The sequence below is a fragment of the Gavialis gangeticus genome, unplaced genomic scaffold (assembly GCF_001723915.1).
Source record: "Gavialis gangeticus isolate Ggan-Ray unplaced genomic scaffold, GavGan_comp1, whole genome shotgun sequence".
Lineage (NCBI taxonomy): Eukaryota > Metazoa > Chordata > Crocodylia > Gavialidae > Gavialis > Gavialis gangeticus.
Genome location: NW_017729024.1, coordinates 109,409,117 through 109,419,313, shown reverse-complemented (window position 1 = coordinate 109,419,313; position 10,197 = coordinate 109,409,117).

Genomic DNA, 10,197 nt, shown 5'->3' with positions numbered 1-10,197 from the left:
GCTTGTACGCCAGGGTACTCACTGGTGAAATCAGGAGCCGAGGAAAGGTGGAAAAGAGGAATAACTGCCCCAGTGCGAATGATCCAGCAAACCTTTCAATGAAAATGGACTGAGTATCATGTTTGTAATGTAACCTCACACCAAATATGGTTTTGGACTTTCCCTCAGCAGTAGCTGTAAGCAGTACTTTTCATAAATAAGGAATAAGTTACTTTAATGCCTCTGCTTTTAAAAGTTGTCCATCCTATTATTAAGCTTCCTGTTATAGTCATTACCTTTCCCATGCACATGACAGCACCTTGACTAGTTCTACACAGCACCCCCATTGTCCCATACTATCATCTCATAGACAGCCAATAATAATAACACCTAACTCTTATAGAGAGCTTTCTACTTAGTAACTTGAACATAGAACTTCCTGTGCCAGAGAAAGGCTGCTTATCGATGGAAAATAGAAGGGATATTAATTTGTTTGACATTTTATTTTCCTTCACAGGCTTAAAAAAATTTAACAGTGGTGTTTTGCTACAGCCTGCACTGCAGAGAAGAAACAACTCCATTTATGACCCACAGTTCCATATTTTTAATATTTCTTCTGTTCTATAGGAAAGGAGTCACTTTTTGTTTTAACTATGTACAAGACTTCTACCTGCACAACAAAAAATACTCTGCAGCATAGGCAAGGAAATGTTAAGGGACATGACTAGACTTAATTTATAACAACATTTTCAAGATAATTTTCTGGCCACATTTTTCGTATGATCTGACCCAACTGCTTTGTTGTATGGACTCTATAGAGCCACAGCTTTATTTCTAAGCTCTTTCATTTATGTATCTCACTGCAAGTACACGATGACTTGTAGTTGATCTGTTATTTCCAAAAGAGAATTATGTTATATAATAATAAAATTCCTCAGTTTCAGGGTGTTTTTCCTCTTCAGGCATCAGAAAACTGTTGAATGAGTAAGTCATAGCTCTGTTCTGCTCTCTCATTTTCAGGCAACAAAGGCGAGACTAACTTCCAAAGACATAACTCTAGATTTAAAAAATAAAAGGAATATAACAGATTTAAGTAGCTTAGACCTCACATTCAACAGTCCAGCAGACAAAACTCACTCATACATGCTCACAGGCTGATATCAGTGCTTACATATTGTTTAGACAAATTCCACATTCAGTGAGCCAAGAGACTGTATTCTATTATAATGCTTCTGAAGAGGTTGGCCTTCTGGGTTATGAATGAAATGCATCTTCCAGAAGAAGCCTCACATTACTTTGACAAATTCCAGTCTGTACCTGTCCTTCAGACTTAATAAAAGGTGGTAAGAAGAGAGGGGGAGAGTAAAAGAGCTCAGTTCTCCTCTGCTAATTCTCCCACCTTGCACCCTTTACATTTCATTTACAGCCAGACATGAACAAAAGAAGGGTGTTGGGCATGCACACAATAATGAAAATCCATGACTCGACTGTGCATTCATAATTATTTTATAAATAAATGGCTTCTGGAGAACCACATCTGTCTCTTTCCACAGAGTGTATGTCTTTCATTAATGTATCACAGGCTGAATGAAGCCAGCCTGAGTGCTTCGCTTGCATCTTCCTTCTCCTCTCCATCATTGTCCATGGATAGGTTTTTGTGGTTGTGAAAGAGCTGCAAGCCCCACACTTCTCTGTAAGACTGATGGCTCGTCAATAACATTAGCCAGCATTATGGGCTGCATCGGTGTAGAACAGAATCAATACGGCCAAGTAAAAAGTCTAATAAGTTGACATGACCATCCTCAGCAGGGCTCATGTTACAAGAAATGAATTTTTTTAAGGAATCAGCGTCAGCGCTGCTTATTCACCCCACACCAAGATGCTTTGTCTTAGATTTATTGTTTCTTGTTTTGTTGGCAGAGCAGGGTAAAGCTTGAAAAAGTAAAATAATCATTCAGATTAAAAAAATAGTAATGAAAGGACTTTTCAAACACCTTCCACTCTTTACTGAGAAGGTGAAAAACCTGCAAGGAGAGGACGCTGCAGGCAGGATTTGGGAAATACAAAGAGTTTACAGAACTGAACATAGGGATTTGTCCTTCTGGTTTGAAAATTGTGCATTATTTTTCCCACATCAGTACTGAGGGATGGATTTGGATTTCAATTTCACTTGTGTAAATTTGAAGGAACTTGACTGAAGAAAATATGGTTACCAAAGTGTCTTTGCAGTGTAGGTGAAAGAGCAGAATTTGGCTCTATGTGCCTATGGCAACGTCCCCTTTTTAAAGATAAGTTTCCCATTGATGCATAGCCCTAGGCACACAGTCATTACAGAACTGTTTTACAACTCTCTCCCTTCCTCCTTCTTCATATCCCCCTGCGCATAGATTCACCCACAACACAAGAGCACTGGGGGAGCAGCGTCAGATATTTCACTTTTATGAACTGTGCTCATCATCTGTTCTCATTTGTCCACTCATCTGAGGGAAACCCTGTTCATCCATGTGAGGTTAAAGCATTAGTGAAATCGTTAGTGCAGCATGGGCAGGCTAATAGGCCCAGTTCTCCGGCATTTTTTTCAGGCTACAGACCACCAGTGCTGGAGTCACTTCACAATATTTTTTTCTAAACAGGTAAAGAAAAATCACTGAATCCAAGCAGCTATCAGCTTGTTGGTGAATGGGAGAATCAAGATATTAACTACTCCCATCCCAGTCTGTTAGAATCAAATATCTAGTGAGCCCTCACAAAATAAATAAGTCTAAACAACATTAATAGCAGCATTGTGAGGAAATCAAAGAGCCTGATCCTGTAATGCCTACCCAGGCAAGAGATGGTTTTAACATGATTACAAAAGCTTCAGAACTGCATGATATTTTTGTACAGTGTTGCCAAAAGACCTGATGGTCAGTCAAAGAGGAATCCAAGCTACTTATACCTGTAATGCACCAAGTGATATCATTTTAAGGTCCTTGTGACCATTGGTTAAAGCACAAAACACCACCTCACTTGACACAAAGCAGGACAAAGCCTAGTCATTCCAAAGGCCAAAGCTTGTCCTGATTTTACTCTTAAAGACAAAATCTTCTGTACAAACCTACAGAATTAATCAGACAGAAACACACTTACCATCATTTAATATTGCAATGGTACCCAAGACTACAATGAGCACTGGACCCCAGAGCACTCAACATATACAAACCTATGGTCCCTACCCCTACAGGGTTACAATCAAGTGCAAGTTGCCATGAAACATGCCATATTTTCATCCTAAAAGTTCTTACTGGAATAGTTTGTAGAGTAGTGTGGAGTAGGCTGCCCAGTTTCTGCCAATATTATGCCTGTTTTTAGCCACTACTGTGAAGGGGAGAGGTTTCCGAAAAGCGACTTAAGTTCCTACCACAAAGCTTTTAGGTAATCCCTTACTAGGGTATTAATATGGTAACATTAATTTAAACAGTCTTTAATGCAAAAGCCACACTATAGTATCATTTCATCCACTTGAAGCAATTCAAGGAAATATTAGCCTCTCTGCATCCAAAGAGCTTGGAAAATAATTCCGCTTTCATACTTAGGAGAACTTTATCCCTTTGAATTCAACAAGGTTGAAAAGTTTCACGAGGCATGCAGGCTTTGTATAAATAAGCAGCACACAACACAACAAACATATTCCTTTAAAAGTATTATCACTTTGATGCTATTCAGTTGGGGTGGCTTTTTCTGTACCCTGGAATTACAGGCTTGGCTTTTTAAATATGCAAAAGGTAAATCTTATGTAATACTTTACAGCTGCCTTTATTGGGAACTGCCGCTGAGCCTACTGGATGTACTTCCTTGGTATAACATATCTTTTCAAAGTTTCCTGATACAAAGACACAGTGAACACGGATGGTGACTTGTCTTATTAAAAGTTGTGAGGAAAGGATGCTCACTCCACTACTTTCCATATGATTGAATATGTACAGAAAAGCTGTGAAGCTGGTCAGCATATCAAAAAGCTCCCTCTCATTCTCTCTCTCAGGCTGCACAATATCATTTAATAATGCATTGTGGTAACTATTATAATCTTTACAATTTTTGCCTTTTGTTTAATTAATGTTACCACAGTGTCTCTGCATCACAGCAGGCCAAAGTCCTTGTTGTCCAAGCAGCACAGAGCCCACCTATACAGCTGCCAAGCATTGAAAGTCACAGATCAATCACACTTCTTCTCGGATCAGTGGGAGCAGGATAGGGGAGACAGGAGCTCCTTTTCCTCATCCCTTTCAAAAGAGAAGAGTAAGGACTAGGGAGGAGGATTCAATAGAGACCAAGGAACTAGAGGCCAGGGAGTGGAGTGGAGAGGTTTTTAGAAGAGGGAACTCTTGGGGTGGATAAGGTCCTGACGGATTGGGAAGTGGACCCTAAAGAGGTGGGGTCTTGAGGGCAGAAGGAACCTGGGTGATTCTGGGAAACGTAGAAACCTGGAGCAGTCTCCCTACTCCACCCTACCCCCAAATCTACTCTGCTCTTCCCCTCATCACCTCCTTCCTAGCACCACTGTGGTGAGCTGGCAATAGCAAGAAAACTCAGAAAAAGAGGAGACAGAGGGGCTGCCTGAAGTTAGGTTTCACACTCACACCTGTTAGCCAGGAACAGCAACTTCAGGTACCTACTTAGAGTTGACTGCATCACATTATGACTAGGCTGCAGCCAGAGCTGTCCAATCTGTGAGCATCACACCAAATGCAAGGAACTCATCAGCCCTGCACTGGTGTATTTAAAGCAAGAAAATATTCTCATACCATGACAAAGAAAAATACCCTGAAGGGCAACCACACAGGACATAAACTAGCCAGCCAGTCCTCTTTCGTTGTTCACTCCCTCCCAGGAGCTTTCTTAACTGCACAAAGGCTGCAGGTGTGTCATCAGATAATTGAAAACCAGTGGGACTGAATGCCCTTGCATTGCCCAAATTGCAAGCACCCAGGTGTCAACTCTCAGTGAAAGGATGCACCTAAACCCCAACATGAAACACTACTCTTCACCTGCAGCAGATCCAAGGTAGAAATCTTTTGGATGTGTGTACATCAGTGGATGCCACTGAGGTGTGTACATCTATGGATACAACAAGGGTGTCGGCTGAGAACTGGTAGGTATGCGAGTCAGATATGTGAGCATGACAGCAAAGATATTAGAGTGGAGCCAGACAGGTGAAAATAGCACCCCTTAAAGCCACAAGTTAGGAAAGGCATTGCTTAATGACACTCATGACTTAGCAGGGCTGATCAAGTTGAAAAATGCAACAAGTCTCAGTGCCACACCATCCAGATGGTGCAGCATATAAGGCTATCACTGTTAAGAGTAGATTGACCAAGCCTGAAATTTCACTCTCGCCATACCCCTTAAGTAAAAGGCATTTTGTAAACAGCCTGCTTTGGAAAGCTGCTGGCACTTAGACTGGAAGAACACAATTAAAAGACGCAGTAAAAATTGACAGATCTCAGCATGGAGAGCTGAAAGCACATTACAATCCCGATCGAACTATAAATAAAAACCCTAAATTAAATAAATCTTGTACAATTATAGATTAAAATATGTTTAGCTTTAATGACCTAGCGTGCAGGCCCTAACTCTTGAAATGGTTGCTGAGACCACATGGCCTGCCTAGGACTGTAATAATAAACAAGCTGCCTAGTCCTAAGAGTCCACAAAGAGGCTGTGTTTGTTACCCTTGAGACTCACAGCTCTGCCTGACACACACGTGACATGATTTGTGCTGTAATATGATGGGATCTGGGTGGAAGAGCTGTGTGATTCAGACTTGCAGCGGGTAAATATCGGGAAACTGAACTTTTGGTGAAAACTGAATATTGGGAAACTGAATTTGCTCCACCTTCCTGCCACAGTTATCAGAAGAGTGTTAAAAATGCTGAGGAAGTATGAAGGCAGTGAGCCTGTGAGGCACAGATGTCCACACCAGGGCAGCAGAGCATTCAGTCACAATGCTGAGGAAATAAGCACACCCCCTCACTTTTCCTCTGCGTATGTCTGTGACAGACTATGTTGTAACATTTCTGATTTAAATATGTTCATTTTGTAATAACATAGCATGCCTCAGTTTTCCTGACTAGCTTGTACATGGAAAAAGAAGAGTTAGTAAGACCTGCTAGGATGAGATAAGATGGACTTCCAGCAATAAAAGAAAAGAATAGCCTCAGGTGAGCTTGGTATTTATCCCCTGGAGGAGGCAGAAATAAATTTCAAAATGGCCTTGAGCGACCTGAAGCTGGGTGTCTGCCTATGAGCTAAAGAGAGAATGAAGCAAGGGACCAGCCAAGCTATTCAGACTTTGGGCACAAAGTGGAGCTGAGCTGCTTTCAGCATGATTAGGGCTGTGCATTCTTGACTAAGAGAGACACCTCTCACCCTGAACATAAACTTGTGCAGGGTTTTCTTATTGGGTGGCTTTTACCCCTTTATTGACAATGAATTACTTGCTTTGCTGCTTTGAATTCAAGGTGTACTCCTTTCCCCAGGGTACAGAGCAAGAGCCCATTCAGTGGAATCTCTGACAACATCAACACGGAAATAAGGATGCCCTGATGTTGTCCCCAGCACCTGAGTTACCAGCATGTTCAACGGCAGTTTTGGTTGGCACCAGGACATTACCACTGCCTCAGTTCCAGTTCACACCAGGCTGGAACAAATGATCAGGGATTATTTCCTTGGTAGCGTGACCGGACATAATTGGTGTTGATGATTGGTGGCATGATAGCAAATATCTGAAGGGCTGCTATAAACAAGAGGGAGAGCACCTTTTCTCCATCATGGCAGAGAGTAAGATGCATAGTAATGGCTTGAAATTGCAACAAAGTATGTTCAGATTGGCATCAGGAAAACACTTACCGTTAGAACAGTGAGGTAGTGGAATAATTTCCTTAGGGAAGTTGTGGAAGGTCCTTCACTGGAGATTTTCAAGAAGAGGTTGGATAAATCTTGATTAGGAATGATCTAGAAGTAGTTATGCTTGAAGCATGCTGAAAACAGGATAAGTTGGAAGCTGAAGAGCCCCTCCTCATGGACCTCTGGGAAATCAGAAGAAGAGCTCTGCAGTCCAGAGCAGGTAGATATCAGAAAGGAAAATGGCCAGCTGCAAAGGAATAAAGCAGAGCTCTACAACAGGTTAGGTACAAAAGATTAAAGGGGTTTGGATAAATTAATGAAGGGGCAATAATGACAGAAAGGAAGTCTGATGTGTGCAGCTCTTTGCTGTCCCCAGGTTGCAGAACAGAGTGGAGGGTGTTTGGTTTTTGGCTTCCTGGGGCCAGGAAGGATTTTTTTCCTTTCTCATTGCTATACATGCCAGGGGAATTTTTTTTGACAGTGCCCTTGTTCCCCTGTTTTGCCTGTGAAAGGTTAGTGTGTTCCTGGTGTTTTGGGGCAATGTCCCCAGTAGTTTCATAGTGCTTAGGGTCAGAAGGGACCTAAACAGATCATCAGGTCTGCCCCCCTGCCACAGGCAGGAATGGGTGCCACGGTCATATCACCCCAGCCAAATCATATCACCCCAGCCAAATATCTGTCCAGCCTCCTCTTGAAAACTCCCAAGGTAGGAGAGAGCACCACCTCACTTGGGAACCCATTCCAGAGCCTGGCAGCTCTGACTGTAAAGTAATGTCTCCTGATGTCCAGCCTGAACCTTCTCTCTAAAAATTTGTGGCCATTATTCCTAGTAACCCCGGGTGGTGCCCAGGGGAACAGGGCCTCCTCCAATTCTCACTGGTTCCCCTTGGTGAGTTTGTAAATGGCCATCAGATCCCCTCTCAGCCTTCTCTTGTGGAGACTGAATAGGTTCAGGCCCTTTAGCCTCTCCTCATAGGGCCTGCCCCACTGCCCCTTGAACATGCAAGTGGCCCTCCTCTAGACCCTCTCAATGCTAGCCACTTCCCTCTTGAAGTGCAGTGCCCAGAACTGGATGCAGTACTCCAACTGCAATCTGACCAGTGCCATACAGAGGAGAAGGATCAACTCCCTGGACCTGCTTGTGATGCATCTGTAGATGCACAACAAGGTGCAGTTAGCCTTCCTGACTGCTTTCTCATATTGGCCGCTCATGTTCATCCTGGAGTGGACAATAACTCCAAGATCTCTTTCTGCCAATGTGTTGACAAGAAGGGTGTTTCCCAGCCTATAGGTATGTTGCTGGTTTCTTCTCCCTACAGGCAGCACCTTGCGCTTGTCTGTGTTGAATTCCAGCCTATTCTCATCTCCCACCTCAGCAACCTGTCAAGATCTAGTTGGATTCTGTCCCTCCCCTCCAGCGTGCCCACCTCGCCCTACAACTTGGCGTTGTCAGCAAATTTGGACAGCGTGCATTCCACGCCCACATCTAGATTGCTGATAAAGATGTTGAACAGTACAGGCCCCAGAACTGAGCCCTGGGGGACTTCACTGCCCACATCCCTCTAGGTCAAAAATGACCCATCCACCGCTACTCTCTGGGTGCAACCATCTAGCCAATTTGCCACACATCTGACTGTGTAGACATCAATGCTGCAGTCACCTAGTTTTTTTTAAGAGAATGTGGTGGGAAATCATGTCAAAGGCCTTCTTAAAGTCCAGGAAGATGACATCCACCCCATCACCTTCATCCAGAAACTTTGTGATCTGATCATAAAAAGAAACTAGGTTAATCAGGCAGGAGCTGCTCTCAATGAACCCATGGGCCCAAATAATTGCCTACCCCTGGACTAGGTTAAGTCCCTTCCACACTTACTTTTGCATGATTCTCTGATTCTAGGGACACTCTGCCACCAGAATGAAGACATACCTAGGGGACCCAGCCTTAGTGCACATTCTCCACTCAAATAACAATATGTGTTCAGCTGCCACAGTTGCACAGATTAGAACACTATTCCTTTTCTTCTTTGTCAGGGGAAGCAGTGTTAAACAGCAAACTAGAAAGCAGGAGACCTAGGTGCTGTTCTTATTGCTGCCTTCATATGCTATGAGCCCTTGGACATAGCTACTGAAACTAGCCTTGGGCCATCAGAAACTGGACAAGTGAAGGGATAGTCTTCACCCCATCAGCCTCCCCATAGAGAAGCAGAAAATGAACTGTTCCAAAACCACCATTTTAGCCGGTACACTAGAGTAGGTGCAATAGTACTTTATCTCCAAACATTATAACCATTCACATACAGAGAATAATAGAAGTTGCACTATGGGCTTGGGATGCTATGACTGTATGAAATAGTCAGTGGAATTTAAACTTTTGAAAATTCCCATTGAAGAAAACAAGGAACTGTCCTCTCTTAAGGTCTAGACAGAAGTGCAGCTCTTGGGTGTAACTCACAGTGCTTCACAAGAAAGTGCCATGAGTTAAACTGATCCTCCCAACCCAACAGACCTTGGCCACATTCCAATTTGGAGCTCCATCCAGGAACAGAGACTGTCTGTGCAGCCTCCACCCCTAGCTCCACCCCACTGCTCCCAGCTCCTGTGCTGACTCAGGATTGGAGGGGGAGAAGGGAGGGGATGAAGGTCCATTTTGGGGTTTTCCCAGCCACACTGGAGTATGGAGGGGGGGATTGGAGCCCCCCATCTTGGGAAGCTTTAATCCACCCACTTCCCCCTCCAGAACCAGCTGGGCAACCCCCAGAATGAGCTCCCTTCACTCCCTTCCCCCCCTCCTATTCTGAAAACAGCACCAAAAGCAGTACTGGCCTGCATCAGCTGACCCTTGCTCCCAGCAAGTGCAGCCAGAAGTTACTGAGGGCGTTCCACTTTAGAGTGCCTTCATCTGAACCCTCACATAATGTAGAGTGCTATCAGTGGCCAGATTGGGCCAAAATTGTCACTTCTGTCTACACCTTTACTGTCCCACAACTACAACTCAGGAAAAAGAGAACAGTGTTCTACTTTTTCAAGTCTGCTTTCTGTTGCCTCTCAGCTCCATGTTCTTGGGGAACCCTGACACAGGATGCAGACTGTCTGACTCACAAAGAACCCCACCCTCCCCTCCTCTACCTAAACAGAAACTGATTAAGATGCAGTGAGAGACACACCTAAAACCCTCCAGATAAGGGTGACAAGAGTGAAACAACTGCCCTAGGTCTCATTTGCATCCGAGATGGAACCAGATGACCATTCATTTACATGAGAGATGGAGAACAGAAAGCCTGAAGCAGAGACTGCAGTGAATTCTGGGATCAGAGAAGCCGGGGAACACTGCAT